We start from the raw sequence: 23,922 nt of genomic DNA on the forward strand, positions 1-23,922 counted from the left end.
TGATCCCAAAGGTTGTAAGTTTAGCATCATCGTTGTTGAAAATCCGTAGCTATAACAATAAGAAAACAATAGTTCTCAATCATTGTTATAAGTGTCATAGTATCATTACACAACATCAAAGTCCAATTGTATCACAACTTCAACAACAATACTATGGTGATATGTATCACTCCCCCTTAGTCAATACTCCATCTCACATGGAAACCACTCCCCCTTACATAATGATCCGAAAACCATACGTATGTGTAGTGTGAACTACATATTAATTCTCCCCCTTTTTGTCAATAAAATTGGCAAAGATACAAGAACGAGATCTTAATGAAATTTCCGAAAGAGACATTTCATGACCAAAAGAAAGAAACACATCATCTTATTTAGATGCAATCATAAAGCCGAAGTTAAATGCATTCATCAAGGAGTTTAAAGATACAAGAAAAACCCTATAATATTCCACAACCGCACTCCCCACAAATATTTGGCAATTAAGCACAAGTTCAAAAAGAACTCTCCCCCATAATATGTCATTCCCGAAAGAACGACAAGAGCGACCTTAATTTCGAAAGAAAAGAAGGATTTCTTTGGACATAACAAATCACATACAAGTATGAATTTGAATCCAAAGTACTCACTTAAACTAACCATAGGAAATTCATGATTAATTTAACCGGTAATGCTCAACATAAGTGAACTTATGGAGACTCAAAAATACTCAATTAGATTAATCACAATAAAACCCATAATTAATCTAATCGAAATACACAACCAAGCTAATCACAAAAGTAATCAATTTAATTGGTCATACTCAACATAAGAGAATCTATGGAGAAATGACTAAGTTAATCATTGTAGGATCAGAATCTCGCAATGATAATGTTTCAGCGAAATTATTAATGACACAACACTTAAGCGTCGCAGAACAATTCCAGAAATGATAAAATAAATGACGACATCTAAGATCACGAGAAAGATATGATAGTCCTGCGAAAATTAGAGAGTTTGCGAAATTAATATTTGTAAGGTTACGAGAATGTCGCAGACCATATCCGAAAATAAAGGACAGATTAGCTGTCATCCACTATGTATTTCCTTATAAATAGTCATTCGAGTTGTAAAGAAGAGAGAGATCTTTTTTGAGTAAGAAACAAATAAATAGGAGAGAGAAAGTTTAGAGCAGAGATCATTCTTGAATTCTTTATCTTTTCCTGTAAGAACATCCAAAGATTAATCAATAAAATTAAGAATACAAACCTAAAATGAGTTGATTAATAATGAAATCACATGAAGAGTGTAGTGTAGGATTTCCTGCAACTACAATCATGAAAATAATTAACCCAGTCAAAAACGCTCAAACATAAGAAAACTTATGGAGTCATAACTAAATAACCAAACAATATGATTAATTTAGTTCAAAAATGCTCGATATAAAGTATCTTACGGAACAACAACAAAGCTAATCATAAAAATATAATCAACTTGGTTGTTTAGTGCTCAATATAAGACACATTACGGAGCCTCGCAGTAATACATAAAATATGGATCAGGGAAGATCAATTACTGCGGAATACACAAGGATACATTCTATTTTCCATCACCATTTGCACAATGACAAACAATAGACATAATCCTTGAAAACAAAAGATTTTAACCTATCTTTCATCAATAATTGACAATATAGGCTTAACTTTTGTATTTGTCAAAATTCTATTCATTCCTTTATCAACATAAGAATATCGACTTATGAAAGACTTTACTTTTGACAAGATATGGGACAATCATAGTTCACGGACACAAACACACATATCCCATAAGTAATTGCAATATATAAAACCATAAAGATTAATACTGCAAAAATCATCTTCCAAACAAATTTATAATTTAAGCCAATAAATCTAAAACCATGAAGATGAAAACGTTGGACATAGTTATGTGTAATCACAATAATGGTTATTCCAAACTCTAGTTATTCTTCTAACAAAAACATAAAAATAGAAGATTTACTAGACAATATAGGAAAATCAGAGTTCGTTGAGAACCTCATATCTTTCAAGGAATCCATCAAAGAAGGTGTCACTGATTTCCTTTATCCTTTTGACCGTAGAAACACCATGTTCATGAGTTAGAACACTAACTTTACGATCAACAACCCGAGCAAGCTGTCTAGCCTTGACGCAGTCCATGATGAGCTTCTTTTGATTTTGTATCAGAAGATTTTGATTAGCAAGGATTCTGGCCTGACCAACCAAGAGTTGGTTTATCTGCAGCTGAAGATTTGCAAACTCAACCTTTGAATCGTTCTGAAAACGAATTAAATACTTGACAGAATCAGTAATCCAAGAGTTGTGATCCTTTCTTTCAAGCATCTTCTTTAGAACAAGCTCTTGCATTGACTCACGTTCTTGAGCGTCTTCCTCCATATCAAGATGCACAATCTCTTGAGACTTTGAAGGATTCTCCATATAATTTTTTGTTAAGGATGGGAAAACACAATATAGAATTATATATATATATGTGTATGTAAACAGGAGAGAGGAACTCTTGTTTTTGAAAACCCTAAGAATTCTTAATAGGAGGACGCGAACGTTATGGACCGCCAGCACACAAAAACAAACTTAAACAGAGAAATATACAACATACTTGAGTAATTCTCATTTATTGTCTTTGCACCTCTCAAGTTAGGAACAAGGAAAAGACTACCTGGAATCAGGTGGTAGAGTGAGAAGCAATCCCACTACGATTATTGAGAAGGGAGTTGTACATCTCATCTGACAGTTTTATCTTTATGTGTTTTGCCTTTCTTTGGTTGACATGCATCCCAGATTAAAAAGGCACATCTTGATTGATATATCTGTCAGAAGGCTTTCTCTGAGGACTAAATCTAGGACCTCTTGCAACAGGTTTAAGAGGATTGGGATAGAAGGGAATCCATTTTCTAGACTTAGATTTTCTACCAACAGCCTTATAAACACAGGGAATGCTTTTATCAGCAACACTGGAATGTAACTGAGCCCTGTGATGATTTCTAGGAAAGAGATCATATTTATAAGGTTTCTGGTTTTCCGTGGGTATGAGATTCACTGCAGTAGTCGACGGACTATTTATTCCATTGACAGTGGAAAGAAGCAAATTATGAAGTTTAGAAATCTGTTTCCTCCTGGCAAAGCAATGGATAGCATAATGATTCCTTTTTCCACAGAATGTACAAGTTCGTGGAGATGAAGCAATAAATGACACCTATTTTGGCTTCATAGCCATATGAGGAGATTGTAAGTTATGTAAACTTTTCTTGACACAATCTTCTTTCGGAGAACATTTCGTTTTGTACTGTAACACATGAGAATTAGTTTGTATAGAAGAAATTCTCCTTAAGACAGAGTTTTCCTTTTCCAAGGATCTGCACTGTTCATGGGCTAGAATAAGAGATGCATCTAGTTTCTCTTTCTCGACACGAAGTCTGTTAAGATCTGATGAATGAGTCTCAATCAAACGTTTCTCTTTGATTGAGTTTTTGTGACAGACCAGAGAATTTTTGCTTCCAGCGGGTCGGATCACGACCCGTTTGGCAAGCTCCGACTCTCTGATACGCCACTCAAGTAAAAAATTTGTTCATTCATAATCCTGCACAAGATAGAAATCTCATTAGTTTAAAGGTCAGAATTCTATGAGCATATGTCCCATACCATAATACTCATAAAATTCGACAAGAGTTCCAATTTCCAAAAAAATATAGAGTCGGCCAGTTGACGAAATTACAGATGGCCAATTGCAAAATCAGAGACGGCCAATTGCCGAAAATACAAGGTGGCCAATTGCCAAAAATTAACAGCCGGCCAGTTGCCAAATTTATCAAAGGCCAATTGCCCAAAAATAATAGACGGCCAGTTGCCAAAATTAACACAGGCCAATTGCCCAAAAATAACAGACGGCCAGTTGCCAAAATTAACACAGGACAATTGCCCAAAATAATAGACGGTCAGTTGCCAGAATTAAGGTAGTTCTGGTTACCGGCCATTATTGGCCAGTTGCCAATGATATATACTTGCCAATATTGCAATCATCTCTGAACAGAAGATATGAACTGCAAAGCAGTAACCAAAACTTTCAGATGATATGAACAACTTCGTAAAGTTGTGTTGAATCACATAGCGGCTGCCTACGTATCCTCTCCGTTGCTCGAAGGGATCAAGCACGACCGTAGTTCGTCATTTTGGGTTTAAATAGTATGAACTGCTTATCCTAGCAGTAACTATATCTAGCATTCAGCAGTATGGATGGTATAAGTTGTGTAGCGACAAGCATCTCTAACTTGCCAGGATACCAGTTATATCATAATCACCACTAACATAAAGTTTAATTACCCAAACCTGGTACAAATGATAGATTAATAACGTGAATGAAGCAATAATATTTAATTAGTACAAGGATCATATCTAGCCCATTAAATTATATGCAAGAACAAATATTTAAAGAGATCCAAATCCCACTAATGGTCATCGAGAATTGACTGTACCATTTCTTAAATGAAACTATTTAACACCGATAACAGGATAAATTCAACCTGGACATTCATATATCCCCCCATAAGCAACACATCTGAAGCAAGGATAACAACATAAAAGTTCTTTATGGTTCGTATGCATTCATACGATAACTAGTTAGCACAAAGATAACAATGGCAAATGATTAGAGCCGACCAAGAGCAACCGTTTACACCGACCCGATGCTTAAAATAAAATTTCAGATTTGTATATAGGAAGAAGAAAAAAATAGATATAAAATTTAGGGGAGAGGGTCAAATTTACTTACCCATCATCGACCAACTATTGCTCATTTCTAACAGGATTTATATATTCGCATACCGGACTTCCGGTACCTGCCGACCCCGAGACAATGCTCATGCATGAAAAGAAGAAAGGAAAAAGCATTGATTGTCTCTTAAAATTCCCACGGCATTCGACCACTAGCTAGCTTATTCCAAAATCAAAAATAACCAAAATGCTCGGTGCCGAAATTTACCCTACTTCGAATTTTCATTTCAATTCAACTACTGTTTAGTACCTTAAACCCTGCGTCCACCTAAAGCTTTCTCATAAAAGAAATTCTCTCTTTAGATTTCACTGTACCCACCAGTTACCAAAACATTACAGAACAACTGTCGACAAATTTCAAGACCAACAACTAATGACACCAACAAAAGGCTAAATCAATTAGCGACCATATATATCTATTTCACAAGAGATAGTGCCAATATCTATCATTTTAAGTCGGCCGTAGATACGGATGTTCTACAAATATATGCTTGCTAGGTCCAATTCTAGTTGAGCCGATCAAAATGGATGCAATGAAAAACAAAGCATATGATATAGAGATGAGATTTAGTTCCACCATCTATGACTTGATGGGTAGATGACAACCAGTAAATTAGGGTCCTTTAAACTCCAATGAACTGAACCATAAGGGATAGGGAACACACACCATACAAGGACTCGCACTATGCATGACAGTAGAAGGATTATTCATAATCCTTTAAAGGGCACAGACGGTCTTTAGATTAATATAATATCAACATTTCAACAATTTTCTTCAAAATGTCCAGATGAACTAACATATGTAATCTAAACATGCGCATTGCAGAAAGAATCCAAGCATATGCAGTAACCAGTAGATCAAGGAGTATAGTGGACAATAGAGATATTTATATATTTCCTGTCTAAGTGAGCACAAATGAAATCCATTCATCTCCAAATTCAAATGTATAACTAATAATGGTACCTATGGAGGCAATTTTGAGTTGTAATTTGTAAACAATGAGCTTTGCTAACATTTAAAATCAATAACCAGACCAGTACCAAATCGGCATTACTATTCAAACAGAGAAGCATCAGTATAAACTAATTTCGAGTCTCGTGCCGATACTGTCAAGAACTAACAATCCAATCGCTACATATAAGAATATATGAACTCAAACTCAAGATACAACAAGCACAAGCTATAGCAACTGAAGATTGTGGGGAAAATATAAAATAAACCATAGTTTTGATTTCTTTCCACAATCAATTGTGACCACTACCTTAGTTCACTAACAATACAAACACTATCCATTTAGTACATTTATCCATCGTTCACGTAGATAATTCTCCACTTGAAAAAAATCAAGTTCTAGGGAAATCCTAAAGGTATTGTGAAATGGAACATAAATCAAAGATGAAGCTCATATATACACTTTTCGTGTACTCGCAACTATGAAAGATTGAATGGAAGTTGGAGCAGAAAACTAAAGCATATAATCCTTCAGATTTAATGAAAATTATCAAATTTACAAAACACAAATTGCATATCCTGAAATTTACATAAAAATACTGCTATCCCATGCTTTGATTTCACCCTAATATAAGTTTAACCATCTAATTCTACGAGAAACCCAATTCAAGCATTAATTATCAATTTAACATTACGAACAAATTTGGGGGAAAAGATCCAAATTTTATAAGAACCCTAATTGCAATCTCACAACTTCAAAATACTAGAAGTCATAAAAAATCAAATTGAATACAAAGTACCCAAATCAGTTAACATGGCAGAATTTCGATTTAACAAGAAATTGAACAATTAGGTCCGCTCCTTGGCGAATATCAACATGCACAGTTGGTGTTTATTAAGGCGAATAACTGAAAACAAAGAGGAGGCTTACTCTACCTCATTTATGAAACCATCTAGCATCAGCAGCATCATTATCCCGAAATAAACATTTGTCCATAAGCTTAACTCATGTATGGTTCCATATTAAGTTCTTCCAAATTTCAGTTGTAGAGAAAATGAAAAGGAGGAAGGACGAATAAGAAAGATCCAGCTTCTCTCAGCCCTTTGTAAAATCTCCATCAGAACCAAGATATAAACAAGCAACAATATAAATCTTTATAACTTAGTGAAAAAGCGGGGGTCTAACAACGCCACCCAATATTTCGCTTAGCAATTTATATGGACTAACTCCGAAATACTTTGTTAGAGAATCAACTAGACAGACGGACTCAATCTAGATTAAAGTATCTCAAGGATTCAATATCTCTCACTTGTTTTGATTTACTCCAGCTAAAACAATAGCGAGTCTTTAATCAAACACAAGGAATAACTTGGACAGTACCAAAGACCAATATCCAAGGATCAATCAATATCAATCAACAACCAAAGGTTGGATTTCCAGTTGATGATCTTAACGCACAACCTGTATTATTTCAATTATATAAAATATAATGCGGAAAAGAAATAACACAGACACCAGAAGTTTTGTTAGCGAGGACACCGCAAATGCAGAAAAACCCAGGGACCTAGTCCAAATTGAATACACACTGTATTAAGCCGCTACAGACACTAGCCTATTACAAGCTAACTTCAGACTGGACTATAGTTGAACCCCAATCAGTCTCCCACTAATTCAAGGTACAATTGTACTCCTACGCCTCTGATCCCAGTAGGATATTACGTAACATGAAGCTCAGAATTATGGATGTATCACTTGATTCCCTTAGCTGATCTCACCCACAACTAAGAGTTGCTGCAACCCAAAATCGCAGACTTGATAATAAACAAATCTGTCTCACACAGAAAAATCTATCAAAGGATAAATTTGTCTCCCACAGAAAAACCCTAGGTTTTGTTCCGTCTTAAGATATAAAATCAAGGTGAACAGGAACCAATTGATAATCTGGTCTTATATTCCCGAAGAACAGCCTAGATTAATCAATCACCTCTCAACAATCCTTCTTGACTACACAAGCGGTTTGTCGAGGAATCACAAACAATGAGACGAAGATGTTTGTGACTTCTTTATCTTGCCTATCGGAGAACTCTCACGATCTCAAGCCAATCAAAGATTGTACTCGTACGATAGAAGATGCAAGATCAGATCGCACAACTACGATAAAAGTAGTATCGGTCTGGCTTCACAATCCCAATGAAGTCTTTAAGTCGTTAACCTGGTTTTAGAGAAGAAAACCAAAGGTTAAAGGAGAATCGACTCTAGCGAGCGCACTAGTATCACACAGACGTGTGGGGATTAGTGTTGCACAATGCTAGATGTCTCCTTTACATAGCCTTCAAATCAGGGTTTTGCGTTAGTTACAAAGAAATCCATATTCACCGTTAGATGAAAACCTGATTTAGATTCAAGCTAATATTTCTCAACCGTTAGATCGAAAACTTAGCTTGTCACACACACTTGGGAAGACGTTTACTGGGTCTGTGAAAACCATGTCCAAACGTGTACGTGTATGTGGGTTCAACATAGTAACCCAAAAGGTTAACCATATGAGCAATTCATATTAACCTAGTTCTTCTTCACCATAACTAGTTAAATTGACTCAAATGAACTAGTTAGAGAGTTGTTCAATTGCTATGAGATATTATGTAACTACACAAGATACAATTGAAACAAAGATGATTCGATTCGATGAATCGACTCATGAACTTTATAGCCACAGTTTGCATAAAGCATTCCTTAGTAATTTAAGTTTCATGTTCAGAGCACATCTTTAGATCATAACCACTTAAGCTCACAAACAAGTTCGCGGACTTAAGGAAACCGGCAGAGTTTTCCAAACTCAGCAGAAAATCTCGGCAAAGAGACTTCCGCCAGTTCGCGGACTAAACACGCAAACGAGTTTTTGGAAAATCCCGGCAGAAATTCTCGGCAAGAGAACTTCCGTCAGTTCGCGGACTGAGTTCGCAAACTGAGTTCGCGGACTTGGCAAAGCCAATTCCTCAGGTTTCTCTCCATCAACAAAGTTCGAAAACTTCGGATTAAGGAATACATGGTTATGTAATCTAAACTCTCATTCCAATCATTGAGACATTCTCAGAGGACGTTATATAGCCGTTATTCACAGACCGTTTCACGTCAGAGCAATTCTCAAAGTAATTGAAAATTTTAATGACTTTCATCACTAGGTGAAGATAAACTTGATCAAATCGAAACGCTTTACCAACACATGATATCGAGAAAAATATAAGCAATGAATGCTCAGCTCGAAATGTCAAATGTGTATGAGCTAGTCTATACAGCATACGACTTTTGTCTCATAAGAAGTAGGAGATATAAGAGATAGACTTTTGAGTGATAGATAAGTTCAAGTCTCCACATACCTTTTTGTTGATGAAGTTCCACGGTTCCTTGAGTAGATTTTCGTCGTTGTATGATGAATCGCCATGAATTCCTTGAGCTCAACTACACTTTTCTATCCTAATCCGAGACTTAGCTATAATAGACTAGAAATCAAGAATCATAGTTTTGATCACTAACATTGACAAACATGCTTGATATAGCAACGCATGCGAGGTCGACCGAGCTATGCTCTAACAATCTCCCCCTTTGTCAATAGTAGTGACAAAACTATTAATACATATGGAATATAAAAAAGATAAACTTTAGTGGCACCTATTCCATAGTCTAATCTTCAACGTTCCTTGAAATCTTCGTCCTTCCAAGTACTCCAATGATCCCAAAGGTTGTAAGTTTAGCACCACCGTTGTTGAAGATCCGTAGCTATAACAATGAGAGAAATCGAAATTCTCGATCATTATTATACAGTGTCATAGTATCATTATGTAACATCAAAGTCCAATTGCATCACGACTTTAACAATAATATTATGGTGATATGTATCACCCCCCCTAGTCAATACTCCATCTCGATCATGGAAACCACTCCCCCTTACACAATGATCCGAAAACCATATGTATTTGTAGTGTGAACTACATTATTTCTCCCCCTTTTTGTCAATAAAATTGGCAAAGGTAAAAGAATAGGATCATAATGAAATTTCCACAAGATACATTTCATAGACTAAAAGAAAAAATACATACCAACTTAATTTAGATGCAATCATAAAGCCGAATCTAAGTGCATTCATCAAGGAGTTTTAAGATACAAGATAACCCCTATAAAATTCCACAGTCGCACACCCCGAAAGATATTACCATTAAGCACAAGATCAAAAAAACACTCCCCCATTTGATGTCATTCCCGAAAGAACAACAAGAGCGACCTTAATTTCGAAAGAAAAGAAGGATTTTTTAATTGGACACCAAAAACCATGGAAATGATTTTTTATATCCAAAACCCAACCAAATTAATCACAAGTAAACCCATGATTAATTTAATCGGAATACACAACTAAATCAAACCACAAAAGTGATTAATTTAATTGATTGTGCTCAACATCAGAAAACTCACGGAGCTATGACTAAGATAACCACACGGAGATGACTACCTTAATCGTTCAAATACTCAACATAAGGAAAACCTTACGGAATATACGACTACATCAACCAATAGAACATGATTAGTATAGCCGTTCATATACTCAACACAAGAACTTGTGGAAAATATGAAAAAATCAACTAGATTAATTACAAGAGAACCTATAATTAATCTAATTGGAATACACAACCATACTAATCACCGAAGCAATCAACTTAATTGTCAAAAGATTTTGCTCGACAAAAGAAGACTTTCGGAGCAAATAACTAAATAACCAATCAAGATGACTAATTTAGTTCAAGAATGCTCAACATATAACATCTCACGGAACAACCAACAAGGCCAATATTAATTGACATAGTTGTAAGATTGTAGATGGTGGATTTTCGACAAGGACAAAACCGTAAAACCATAATTATGCATACTCCGGATCCGGCAATCGGATGAGTATTGAGACTCATGTCTCTCAACAAAGCGTGAAAGCTCATGCCATGAAATCTCTGACTGAGAAGGCTGTCTCTCAGAGTATCTGTAGATGTGTAGTCTCCCAGCTGAGGCCACGGCACATCTCATGAATACTGAGCAATTTCAGTAATTATTTCTATATAGAATCGAAAGATTGGACGGCTCCTAGACAGCATGCCTGCTGGTATTGAGCGACAACGTCTTCAGGATGCAACCAGGTTTTCCCTGACTATATAGGAGAAATATGATACTCCAGAAAGTTCATATTGCTCAACTCTCAGATAATTAATGCTCCTAGATATGAAGCCTGCTAGTATAGAGCCATCAGTTAATTATCTCTAATCGCCTGAATATCCAGCAATATTCTACGATTCTTCGTTATATTTCGTCATTTCAATTCGTGGTTCTTCCCAGCAGAATTCCACGAATTAGTGATAAATATTCAACGAAACAGGCATCTGAGCATTGAATAAGCCCTGACTAAAATGGTGCAAGTGTACTTAGCAATAATGCACATACCAGCATTTGAATGCGCAAACGAGCATTTCAAAAATACGAATGAACGATGAACCTATGCAAAATAGGAAGAAAACATAATAATAATAAAATATTAGCAAAGGCGCCAGGGACTGGGCTCACCAGCCGGCCGGTCATGCCGTGACCAGTCCCACGCCCAATTTTATATTTTATTATTTTTCCCTGATCTCATGAAATTTCTCTCGTTCGAGCAAATCTCCTTCGATTCAAGGAAATTCTTTAATCTCATGATATTTCTTTATGTCATGAAAATAATAAAATTACGGAAAGGTGTCACGGGACCGAGCACAAGCCGGCCGGCCATGCCCTAGCCGTGGCCGGTCCCACATCTCACGTCCCCATTATTTTATTATTTCTCTCAATCCATGAAAATTCCCTGATTTCATGAATTTTCCCTAAAACCATGAAAATTCCCTGATTTCATGAATTTTCCCTAAACCCATGAAAAATATTATAAAATTAAGAAAACTCGTGGGACCGGGCCCTAGCCGGTCGGTCATGCGCTAGCCGGTCCGACACGCCTCTTATTCTATTATTGTTATTTGTTTTGTTTTTCTCATTCCATGAAAACTCCCTGATTTCAACAAAATACCTTGGTTTCAACAAATCTCTCTGATTTTATGAAAATTCTCTAAAATTACATAAAATTGGGAAGAGTGCCCTGGGACCGTGCCCGTTGGCCGGCCGTCCATGCCTTGGCCATTGCCGGTCCCACACTCCATCATTCCCTATTTTATTATTATTTTATTTCTCTCATCTCATGGAAGTTCCCTAATTTCACAAAACTCTCCGGTTTCATGGGATTTCCCTCAATTCAGAGAAAATACGTAAAATTACATAAAACTGGGAAAAGTGTGGGACCGTGTTTGTCAACCGGCCGGCCATGGCCGGTCCCACACCTTGCAATTCCCTGTTTTATTTATTATTTTTATCATCTTATGTATTTTTCCTAGTTTCAGCAAAACCCTGGATTCTGCATATTTTCTGCATCGGAAAATATTGAAACTCTCAGGACTGAGACATGGACACTATGGTGACACTGGCACATCCCCTTGACCGACCAAGGGTGACCGTAAGGCTTGCAAACAGCCGATCCCACACGTTTTAATGATTTTAACCTAATTTGCTCGATTGCTCATATTAGGTTCAAACTCTTTCCAAGCAATTGGGGGTTTGCTCAAACGACCATCAATTGGTCCCACGGTCACCAAGAGCCAGTCCCATGACCTCTTGGTCGGTCCCTTATCTTTTCATGTCTAGGTTTTGTTATATGTCGCTCACACGAGCATTATTTTAATAAATGATTAAACCAGCATTTAATCATTCTTTCACCAACTGGTCCTCAAGAGACTTTGGTATTTTGCTCATTCGAGCATCTGGGCTTTACATGGTGGAGTCATCATCCCATGTAGCTGGTCCCTGCTTCACTCGGCGGATGATTTTGAATAAATCATCATTTCATTAAAATTAGGGTTTTTGAATCCAGGGCTCTGCAAGAACATGATTCTGAGCAGATTAAAAAACTGATAATTTTATGTTGATTCCATGATCAACATTTTTATTTATTATACTCGACCCAGCAGTCAGTATCTTAAATTAATATTTTATTTGGTCCTGCTACCAATAATTCATCAAATGAGCAATATTTGCTCAAACCAGCAATATTTGCTCGAACCAGCAATATTTGCTCAGATTCAAGAATATTGGTTCAACTATCAATATTCAACAATTCAGCAACACAGTTCGCTCATCTTAGGTAATCAAGATAATAATACCTCGTCTCAACAGACAAATTTAATTCATGAGTTTCATAACATTTTCAAATCATGTTCAACTCAGCAATACATGGACTCATCGTTCCATAAAGTCAGCAACTGACTCCACAATCACGAGATATCAATCGTGTCACATGGGGGGATATTAACTAGGGTTTTGGTCTGGCGGTCTACGGCACGTGTGTTCACCCACGACGAGAATGTGATCAAGTCGTGCAATCAGTTGGAAGAGTCAGCAAAGTAGTGGGTGGAAAATTAACCAAGTCTCTGCACGATGAGCAACTGGTTTTAACACGATTTCCCACTTCCCCACTCTCTGATTCCAGCAACTGTCACACTTCATGGGATCATGGTGTTTTTAATTTAGTAATATAAAAAGACCTCTGAATCATGATTGAAAGGACAAGAATCGAATACTCGAACATTCGTCTAAATGGTAGGATCAGAAACCTACAATAATAATACTGCAAGTGCACAGTGTCTAACTAGGAGAACAATGGCAAGTATAGGTCGTTCCCACGAGGAGTGTGAAATACATCTACTAACTAATACCAAGAATCAACAAATCAATAAGGTGATGTTTAACGATTTTTCAGGAACTCGGGACAAAATGAAATAATAAATAATTGTTAACAATAAACGGAATGAGAGCGGGTTATTAGGATTTTCGGTTTCCACCAAATAACTATGCAAACTCTACTAATCTTTAAAAATATATTCCATGCTTTTATTTTCAAATACTGTTTCTCCGCTATAGTTTTCTTCGCTTCATGGGTAGTGATTCTAAAGCATTACCTATCAATCCTTGCATACCACGTCTAGGGATTTAACCGAAGCACGAAATATCAATTCAAAAGCATAAATAATCAAGAAAATCACATAAACGATTAAACACCAAGCTTTGTGAAGAAAAACTATTAATCAATCAAATCATTATTAAGCATATATCAATGTAGAGTTTTCACAATTAATTGGTTTCTACCTAAACCCTAACAAACAATCTATCAAATCATGGAGAAAAGGAAATCAAAACAGCAAAACCCTGTTCTCTATAAACGGCCGTAGCCGCGCCTCCTTCTCTTCTCAAATAGTCACTCCCTTCTTATACACCTTCATTTTCTTTTATTTCATTAATCAAAGTATCAAAATAAATTATTCTATGAAATATCTTGCATGCAAGTTGATGTCGTCATCAGTATCTTTCCCCAAATAGTATTGCCACCTCGTTCTTCCAATGAAATAATAAACTCCCCTTATTTCCAAAATCTCCCAAATGAAGAAAGAATTATTTTATTTCCAAAATAGTCAGGTATAAATATTCCTCAATTAATTCTTCACATGAAAAATAAATTATATTTCTCGGTGGAATATATTTGTAATAAAGTAAGAAAGATAAAATAGTTCCCATTTTCAGTTTCCATGTGCCAACCCCACTTTGATTTCAATTCTTTTGCTGCGTTTCTTCCTCGCCTTTTAAACAATTCTATGCTGCTGATATATATGGAGATACCAGGCCAGCTACATTTTGTCATTTTTTGTCATTGTGGTTGCTGATATATGTAAATACCAGGCTAACCTATTTCATCATTGTGGTTGCTGATATATGGAAATACCAGGCCAACCCGGCTGCTGATACATGGAAATACCAGGCCAGCATAATAAGTGTTGCTGGTATATAGAAATACCAGGCCATCATAATAAGTGTTGCTGATATATGGAGATACCAGGCCAGCATAATAAGTGCTGCTGATATAGAAATACCAGGCCAACATAGTAAATGTTGTTGATATATAGAAATACCAGGCCAACATAATAAGCTGCTGATACATGGAAATACCATGCCAGCATAATAAGTGCTGCTGATATATAGAAATACCAGGCCAGCATATTTCATCATTGTGGTTGCTGATATATGGAAGTACCAGGCCAACCACATTTTTCCATTTTCGTCGCAAACACCATTAAGTCTCACATTTTGCTGTTTATTCGCTGGATGATCGAATTCACTTGTACTTTCTACAAAACCACTAAAATAGTATTAGTAACTCAAATATTTTATCCTAGATAATATAAATATGGGTATAAAATGTAGCGTTTACATGCTTATCACTAAACAAGTAATTTCTCGGCAAGTTCATACAGACAATCCTTCGTCTACACAAACTCATCGTCTGAGCAATCACTCTCAATTGAGTAAAATTCAGTCATTCAGAGCATTCTTATGCTGAATTCACAACACACCTACAATCTCAGATCACCATTGATCCCACACATTTCTCAGTTTCCCTCCCACAGATCAACCCATCCTCTCTTGTGACCGAATTGACTCTGGAACGACCATTATTCTTGGTTTAGGCCGGAGTCCTATAGATTGATCTCTCGAACTTAAAGCACTCCCTTCTTGCAGTGCATCTGTGTGAGGTTCAACATTTCGCTCGGTTCAAGGAGTCTCCACATGGACGTCTCCTCAATTCCGTAAAAACCAGCAAATCGTTTTTCCCCATTTACAGATTGGCGACCACAGTGAGAGATTAATCTCTCGGATGCAATCTCACGATTTCACAAGATGGTTGGTCTTAGGACTAATTCAACTGATCCAAACCCGATCCAGAATCTTTCAAATGGTAATGTTTCTCCTTCTAGTGTTACATCTAACGGCACAGAAGGCGAAAGAACCCCGACTCTTACAGAGTTGGCTCAAATTCTAGAGATTCACGCCAGGAACATGGATCTGATGAAGAATACGATGAACCACATACTTGATTTCCTCATCAAACTGACATCTGAGTTAGGCGGCATCTCCGCTTCAGAAGTCCCAACACTGGGGACTGATTTGTCACCCGACCCTCAAAGCAATAACTTCAGTACTTATGAGAAGCCGGTGGATCAGGAAGTTGCACAATTGATCGAAAATTTGTGTGAACTTTTATACTTTTCCAGGGAGCAGTGTACATACACGTTTGCCGCACTCATCCAGATATCATCTGACGTGCAAATAACTCCACCAACCCCAGCAGTTGAAGAAGTCTCCCTGGTGTCTGAACATTCGATCGACAACATAACTTTTGGAGAAGAAGATCGCATGGCAGATGAAGGACATAATCGGGCGTTGTACGTAACTGGTTTTATCAAAGGCACAAAATTTAGGAGGTCTCTCGTTGACACAGGCGCTTTCACAAACATCATCACTATGAAGACTCTCAGGATGGACAAATTCCCACAAGGTAAAATCATTCGCCGTCCCATTCTAATGACAGGATTTAAATGAAGCCAAAGCCATACATATGGATATGCGTATATAGATTTGAGGGTAGGGCCAATTCAATCGAAAGTGAAGTTTCATGTGATCGAACAAGAACCTGACTATCACATGATACTCGGGCGACCGTGGCTCCATGACAACAAGGTGGTCCCATCAACCTACCATCAATATATGAAGGCTTTACTCAACAACAAGATCGTTCGCATAGCCGCTTCATCATCTCCTTACGCTCTGGCCTACGATGTTGAATTCATTGAATCCCAGAGGAGCATTCCTGAACCTCCTAAGAATATCTACAGTACTCCACTTCCAAGTTGGAAAACTATTGAAGTTGTTGATGCGTCATCACTATCTCCAGAGACAGAGCCAGTCAAATCACCTGCTACACCGGTCAAACGCCGCAAGGATCAGGTCACGACTCCAGGATCCAATTTTATGACCATCCATGATGCAGAAGGGAGGGTCATTTATCGGCGGCGCAAAGATTAGCAATTAATAAGAGAGATTGATCAAGAGTCTCCCCGCCCTAATTAATCATGCCAGATCGAGCAATCGCCTGATAGTGAGGTTCAAGATGCTCCGCAACAGTTTCAAGATGACACGAATTCTACGACTGATGATCTTGAAACAGTTAACATCGGCACGGAAGAAGACCCGAGACTAATCTTAATCAGTTCTTCACTATCACTGGAGGAACAAACAAGCCTGGTAAATTTGCTGAAAGAGTATCGGGATATCTTTGCTTGGACGTACGAAGAAATGCCTGGTCTCGACGATAAGCTGGTCACTCACCGTCTGCATATCACTCCTGGCTCCAAAGCTGTCAAACAACCACCTAGACAGTTCAGACGTGAAGTCGAGGAACAAATCAAAGTCGAAACCATCAAGTTTTTACTCTCGAAACCTGCTTTGATATTGTACGCGGCTTCCAGTGATGTTGCTATTGGGGCACTGCTAGCTCAAAAAGATGAAGAAGGCGTTGATCATCCAATCTACTATTACAGCCGAACCATGAAAGACGCTCAACTCAGATACCCGAAAGTTGAAAGAATGTTCCTGGCATTAGCTTATGCAATGCAGAGATTCAGACATTATTTTCTATCTAACAGGGTCGTGCTTGTCTCCAAAGCTGATCCCATCAAGTTTTTACTCTCGAAACCTGCTTTGATAGGAAGACCTGCAAAATGGTTGCTTCAGATATCAGAGTTCGACATAGTATGTGTTTCTCCCAAAGCAATCAAAGGTCAAGCGGTAGCAGATATACTGGATGCCTTTCCAGGGGAAGATTCCACGACATTACAGGACGATGTACCAGGTGAATTCCCAGAAATTTCAGTCGTCAAGGAAGAAACGTGGCTGCTGTACTTTGATGGATTTGCTACTCCTAGCAAGATACTGGAGGAGCGGGTATAGTCTTGGTCTCTCCATCTGGTGAAGTATTCTCACATTCATTTAAGCTGGATTTCCACTGTACAAATAACTCAGCAGAATATGAAGCCTTCTTGCTAGGATTATCCTTAGCTAAATAGGCAGGAGCGATGCACCTGGAGATCAGAGGAGATTCAAAACTGTTGGTCAATCAAATGAATGGGACATACTCTCTCAAGGAGATAACGTTTGCTCCATTCAGGGCTTAGGCGCAGCGGCTCTTAACTCATTTCGCCGATGCGACTATCACTCATACTGGTCGGACCAACAATAGACATGCTGATTTCTTGGAAACCCTCGCCTCCAAATTGCAATTCGAAGGGTCAGAGAAAGGTATCATAGTTCAAAGACGAGATGTATCATCCACATGGCTTAGTCAAACTGAAGATACTCAAGAAAACGACTGGAGAGCACCTATTATTCATGAATTGAGCAGTTCTGTTACAGGAGGAGCAGTCAGCCTTAAAGAGCTAAATAACTTCTTCTAGCTACACGGGGCCTTGTACCATCGCAAACCTGATGCCTCTATATCACGGTTCCTTGGCGATGAAGAAGCAAAGGAAAGGCTCGAAACTGTGGATCAAGAAGTATGTGGACAGACGCTGGTGATAACACTTTATAGAAGACTTCAGAGACTCGGGTATTACTGGCCCTCCATGGAAGCGCAGTCAAGAACTTTGCAAGGATCTTGTCCTAATTGTCAGAAGCCTCCTCATCAATTAGAGGCCCTGACACTTCATCACACCGGAGACTGGAGGAAGCCTTACATTGAATACCTTCGAGACAACAAATCACCACCAGCAAAGAAAGATGCAATCAAACTCATTCAGAAAGCTAAAAGATTTGTCTTTCTTGACGAGATCCTGTACCGCAAAAGCTTTGGAGGAGACTTGTTGAGATGCCTGGACGGGGATGAAACTCCGACAGTCCTGAAAGAAACTCATGAAGGAGAACATCATGGGAAAAAGAAATTGTTTCTTCAAATTCACGATAAGTATTACTGGCCGACTATGGAAGATGATGCAGCTGCGTATGTTCAGAAGTGTCATCAATGTCAGGTCCACGATAACCTTATTCATATTCCTTGTCTTCCATTACACTCTGTGAATAGTCCATGGCCTTTCTGTAGTTGGGGACTTGATATCATCGGAAAGATCAATCCAGCATCCTCAAAGCAGCATGAATACATCATCACAACTACTGAGTATTTCACTAAGTGGGTCGAAGCAATCCCACTCAGAGGTACAACAGGGGTAACTATTGCAGCCTTCATCAAGGAACACATTATATGTAGATTCGGCGTCCCCAAACACATCATCACAGATAATGGGACTCCTTTCGCCAACAAGTATGTCGAAAAATTGCTCAAGGAGTACGAGATCAAACAGATTTTCTCCACACCATACTATCCCCAAGGAAATGGTCAAGCAGAGAGTACCAACAAAACTTTGATCCAGATTATCAGCCGAACAATTCATGACAATCCACGATCGTGGCATGAGAAATTACCCATGGCTTTATGGGCTTACAGAACTGCGCCAAGGAGCTCGATTGGAACATCACCGTATTCGCTTGTCTATGGGGCTGATGCTATACTCCCAGCTGAGATAAAAATTCCTTCAGCAAGGATTGCAGCGGCCAGTGGAATAAGATGGAATGAAGCTGAAGTGTCCAAATCAAGAGTTTCTGAACTGGACATGCTCGAATCAAGGAGATCTAAAGTAGAAAAGTATGTGGAGTCTTACAAATAGAGAATATTTAGAGCTTACAACAAAATGGTAAAACCTCGAACTTTCCAAGTAGGAGATTTGGTATTAAAGACAGCAAAACACATTCAACAAGACATGTATGCTCCCAAATTCTCTCCGAAATGGGAAGGCCGGTATGTTATCACCAAAGCAGTGTCTATTGGATACTACAAAATCTTAGCAGTCAGTAGAGGAAAGGAAGGAAATATTATCAACGGCAAATGGCTCAAAGCCTATTATGCTTGATCAGCAGCAGATAATTAATCTTTATTCAAATACATCTCAAATGTAATTTATTTCCTTCAAAGAGGATGCAAGATACTCGTTTGTTCGTTAAACATCCATCAATTGAACAAAATTCCTCTCATATTATCCTACCTTATCAAAAAACTACACTTAGACTCTCTCGAATGATCACTCAGAGCAAACCGTCCAACAATGGATAATCTCTATAAGAAATCCTGTCAAGTTTCTTCTGGAAATTTTTTGTTTTTGTCTCCAAATCCTCGACTGCCTTCTCGACCCTCGCCGACTCCAAAGCCAGAATATTTTCATCCTCCAATAAAGCAGTGGTCACAGAAATCGCATTAGCAGCCTCCGCCGCCTTATGAATCTTGATTATCTCGAGCCGACGACGAAGCCAGCCTACATTGAACCGTAATGTTTCACAGTTTGAAATCATCTCATCCCACCTGTGCAGTTACTGATTCTTGACATCTCGCAGATACATCTGTTCCATCTCCTCAATGATCGGCAACAACCCTGCAACTGTAGTCAGGAGGGTTGGAAGAAAACATTTCCACACTTCGGTCGTAGCAATATTCCCATAATTTTTCCAAATCTTGGTGTATAGAGGCGCATGACACTTGGGAATGACGAATCCACCGACCACCTCATTGTCCGGGGAAGTGTTGATCAAAGGAGCTTCAAACAAGAGTTCAGTTGTTGGATAGTCACGAACCCCGTCTCCAGCCTCCACGGATTCTGCTGAGTCTTCACATACCTGGTTGCTGCTATCTTCAACCTCAACCACAGTCACGAGCTTTCCATTCCTTCTCCTTCTAGCATCAACAACGACATGAACGTCCGCCTGCGACGAAATGAGAAAATGTTTAGTTTTATCAGAATGGAGCACGGTAAAACTTCAAGAATTATAAGATTACTTACGGATGATCCAGCCTCAGCATGAGCCGATCTATACTGGGCAGGAGCCCTAACAGTCCGCATGGGCCTCAAATTATGAGTAGAAGGATTTATCTGATTATCCTGCAACAAATCATTTTCCTATGATCAATAACCTTGATCAAACAGAGACCAAGAAGATATATAACTTACCGAGATGGACGCTTCTATTTCATGCTTCGACTGAAGTCCGTTTTGAGAAGAAGTACTATCGCTAGACATAATGATGAAAGGTATGGCAATCGAAGTTTCTTCTGCGATGAAACTAGCTTAGGAATGGAAGAAATATTCGCGCAAGTGTTAAACCCTAAATCTTGGAGTTATATACAAGATATGGCAGGCGCTTATTTTCTGCAAATAGTAAATTCAGTTGCGAGTTTTACTGAAACCCTAAGTCTCGAGCAAGGTCAATACTGGAGATGCGGAGTAAAATAATACACTGGGGACTGACCAAAGTTAGGTATGGTCAGAGAAGTCACAAGGCCTTGTGTGTTACATGTGTTCTGCGACATGTTTGGATGATTTCACAGATAAAAACCATAAAGCAAGTAAAAGAAGATCACAATGGGTTCAACGTATGAGGATTGGCCCATTTTATCTGATTCAATCAAGAGGAAATAACCTTGATAAAAGAATTTCTCACAAAAGGAAAATCTTAATACTTAAGAGAAGTTGTTCAAATAAGATATCTACTACGAAGGCTAAGAAAACATTCAAATGTTTAAAAGAAAGATCAAGAGTAAAGCTATTCATCAGATTCATCTGAGCTGTCAGATTCATCATCATTGTCCTTCTAGGAATCTCCCTCTTCGTCAGAATCGCTATCAGGACCATTGATGAAGTCTGGATGTGTATAAGGATCGGCCGAATCCGAGTCTTCTTCTGCTTCAGCTTCAGCTTCAGCTTCAAGCTCCCTAGTATGCTGGTCAGTCTTGATCTTGTATTCTGGTAACACCCACGTTGTTTCCTCTTCGGAAGCGTCAGCATCAGAGTCAGAAGGTACCCCATCAACGAATCGACGCCTCTCCTCTGCCACCAGTATTTTGCGCCGGATCCGATCCTTCTTACGCTTATGACCCTCTGCTTCATCAGTGGATTTTCGTTTCATAAGCTTGGCATAAGTGACTCTCCGGTTGTTCAGGGGTATGCCGGATTTTTTCCCTTCATCATGAGTTGTCTTAGCTTTCGAATTAGCTGCAGAAGCTTTGGAATCCTCGTCAGAAGAACTGGAAGAATTGTTGCTGTTGGAAACTGCCATTTTCTGGAACCAGGAATATAAAATTATCGACATGTAAGTAAATCCATCTACAAAAATGGTAATTCCTAACTCTTACCTCTTTACAATTCCACTAACAATAGTGATTGTGCCACAACGCTCCAAAATTAGTTCGTTCCTTGAAACTTGCAATAATGAATGAAGCCTTATTGATTTCCGAAACCGATTTTTCATAAAATCATGGACACAATGTTATAGCATAAACATCCACAACTGAACTATGAAATTTACACCAAGACAATATTTCATCATAAATAAGTTGTCTAATTTCGAGGATTACTCAAAACCCACGTTTTGATTTACAATACAATATTTAACGTGAATTATTCACGTAAATTTTCGAATTTTTTTTATCTAATGAGAACAAACTTATGTGAATAAAATATGTCATCATATTTCGCATAATATGTCACGGCTACATATATATAAAAATCTATTTTCCTTCGTACGAGCGTTTTTCTTTAAAACGAAGGTTTATTTTGGTCTTGTGAAAGCTCACATCTTTTAGGATAAAGTTTTGGTTTCCATGAAAGCTCGTAAACAAAATTTTATCACTGGATACAGGTCTATTTCAAAAGAAAATCTCTCTCAAGTTAGGGAGTATTGCTAGTTTCTTGAACTAATGATCGAACGAACATACGTTTAAATAAAATAAGGGTTTTTCAACAAAACTCACACTCATATATACACATGTATAAAATTTTGGCATGATCGAAGCATGAGCAACTCATGAAATCAGCAAAAAAAAAAAATTGCATACATGTCGGCGCCGGACGGAATATGCCAGACGGTGATCGGACGGTGACGCTCCGGCTAGAAAACTCCGGCAAAAAAATTCTTCTCCTCCCTGATGGCGTGAAGGTGATGGAGAGATGAAGGTGGTGGTCGTGGGAAATAATAAAAAAAAGAATTAATTCCTTTTATACCAAATTTTATTTCCAAAACCTAATTCCATAAGGATTTCCTTTTCGGGCCCGACCCATGAATCCTAAACCGACCAAGGTTCCACCATAGAATCAACGGTTCTACACCAATTTATGATCACTGGATGACGCTCTATTATGCCACTGGGGATTTCGCTCAAACCATGGTTTTCTCATTCGGTCGAAATCGGTAACGTCTTATCGTTCAATTACTTATTTTTGTCTGTACATGGAAAATCACCATTCAATGCTGACTGAGGAACATGACTGTTCCTCACTAAGCAGGGGACTTAATGTAGATGGTGGATTTTCAACAAGGGCAAAATCGTAAAACCATAATTATGCATACTCTGGATCCGGCAATCGGATGAGTATTGAGACTCATGTCTCTCAACAAAGCGTGAAAGCTCATGCCATGAAATCTCTGACTGAGAAGGATGTCTCTCAGAGTATCTGTAGATGTGTAGTCTCCCAGCTGAAGCCACGACACATCTCATGAATACTAAGCAATTTCAGTAATTATTTCTATATAGAATCGAAAGATTGGACGGCTCCTAGACAACATGCCTGCTAGTATAGAGCGACAACGTCTTCAGGATGCAACCAGGTTTTCCCTGACTATATAGGAGAAATATGATACTCCAGCAAGTTCATATTGCTCAACTCTCAGATAATTAATGCTCCTAGATAGGAAGCTCTGCTAGTATAGAGCCATCAATTAATTATCTCTAATCGCCTGAATATCCAGCAATATTCTGCGATTCTTCGTTATATTTCGTCATTTCAATTCGTGGTTCTTCCCAGCAGAATTCCACGGGTTAGTGATAAATAGTCAACGAAACAGACATCTGAGCATCGAATAAGCCCTGACTAAAATGGTGCAAGTGTACTTAGCAATAATGCACAGACCAGCATTTGAATGCGCAAACGAGCATTTCAAAAATACGAATGAACGATGAACCTATGCAAAATAGAAAGGAAAAATAATAATAAAAAAATATTAGCAAAGGCGCCAGGGACTGGGCTCACCAGCCGGCCGGTCATGCCGTGACCAGTCCCACGCCCAATTTTATA

The 23,922-nt window shown here is 38.2% G+C and overlaps 1 long non-coding RNA gene across 1 annotated transcript; it reads right to left on the reverse strand.

Moving 5' to 3' along the window:
• Nucleotides 1-3,667: 3,667 nt before the first annotated feature.
• On the reverse strand, nucleotides 3,668-6,905 carry LOC113303005. Its single transcript, XR_003337263.1, has 2 exons — nucleotides 6,694-6,905; nucleotides 3,668-4,361 (listed from the first exon to the last, which is right to left on the reverse strand). It is a non-coding gene; the product is annotated as an uncharacterized LOC113303005 (long non-coding RNA).
• Nucleotides 6,906-23,922: the final 17,017 nt, after the last annotated feature.

This window comes from Papaver somniferum, chromosome 1, assembly GCF_003573695.1.
Source record: "Papaver somniferum cultivar HN1 chromosome 1, ASM357369v1, whole genome shotgun sequence".
NCBI classification, from domain to species: domain Eukaryota; kingdom Viridiplantae; phylum Streptophyta; class Magnoliopsida; order Ranunculales; family Papaveraceae; genus Papaver; species Papaver somniferum.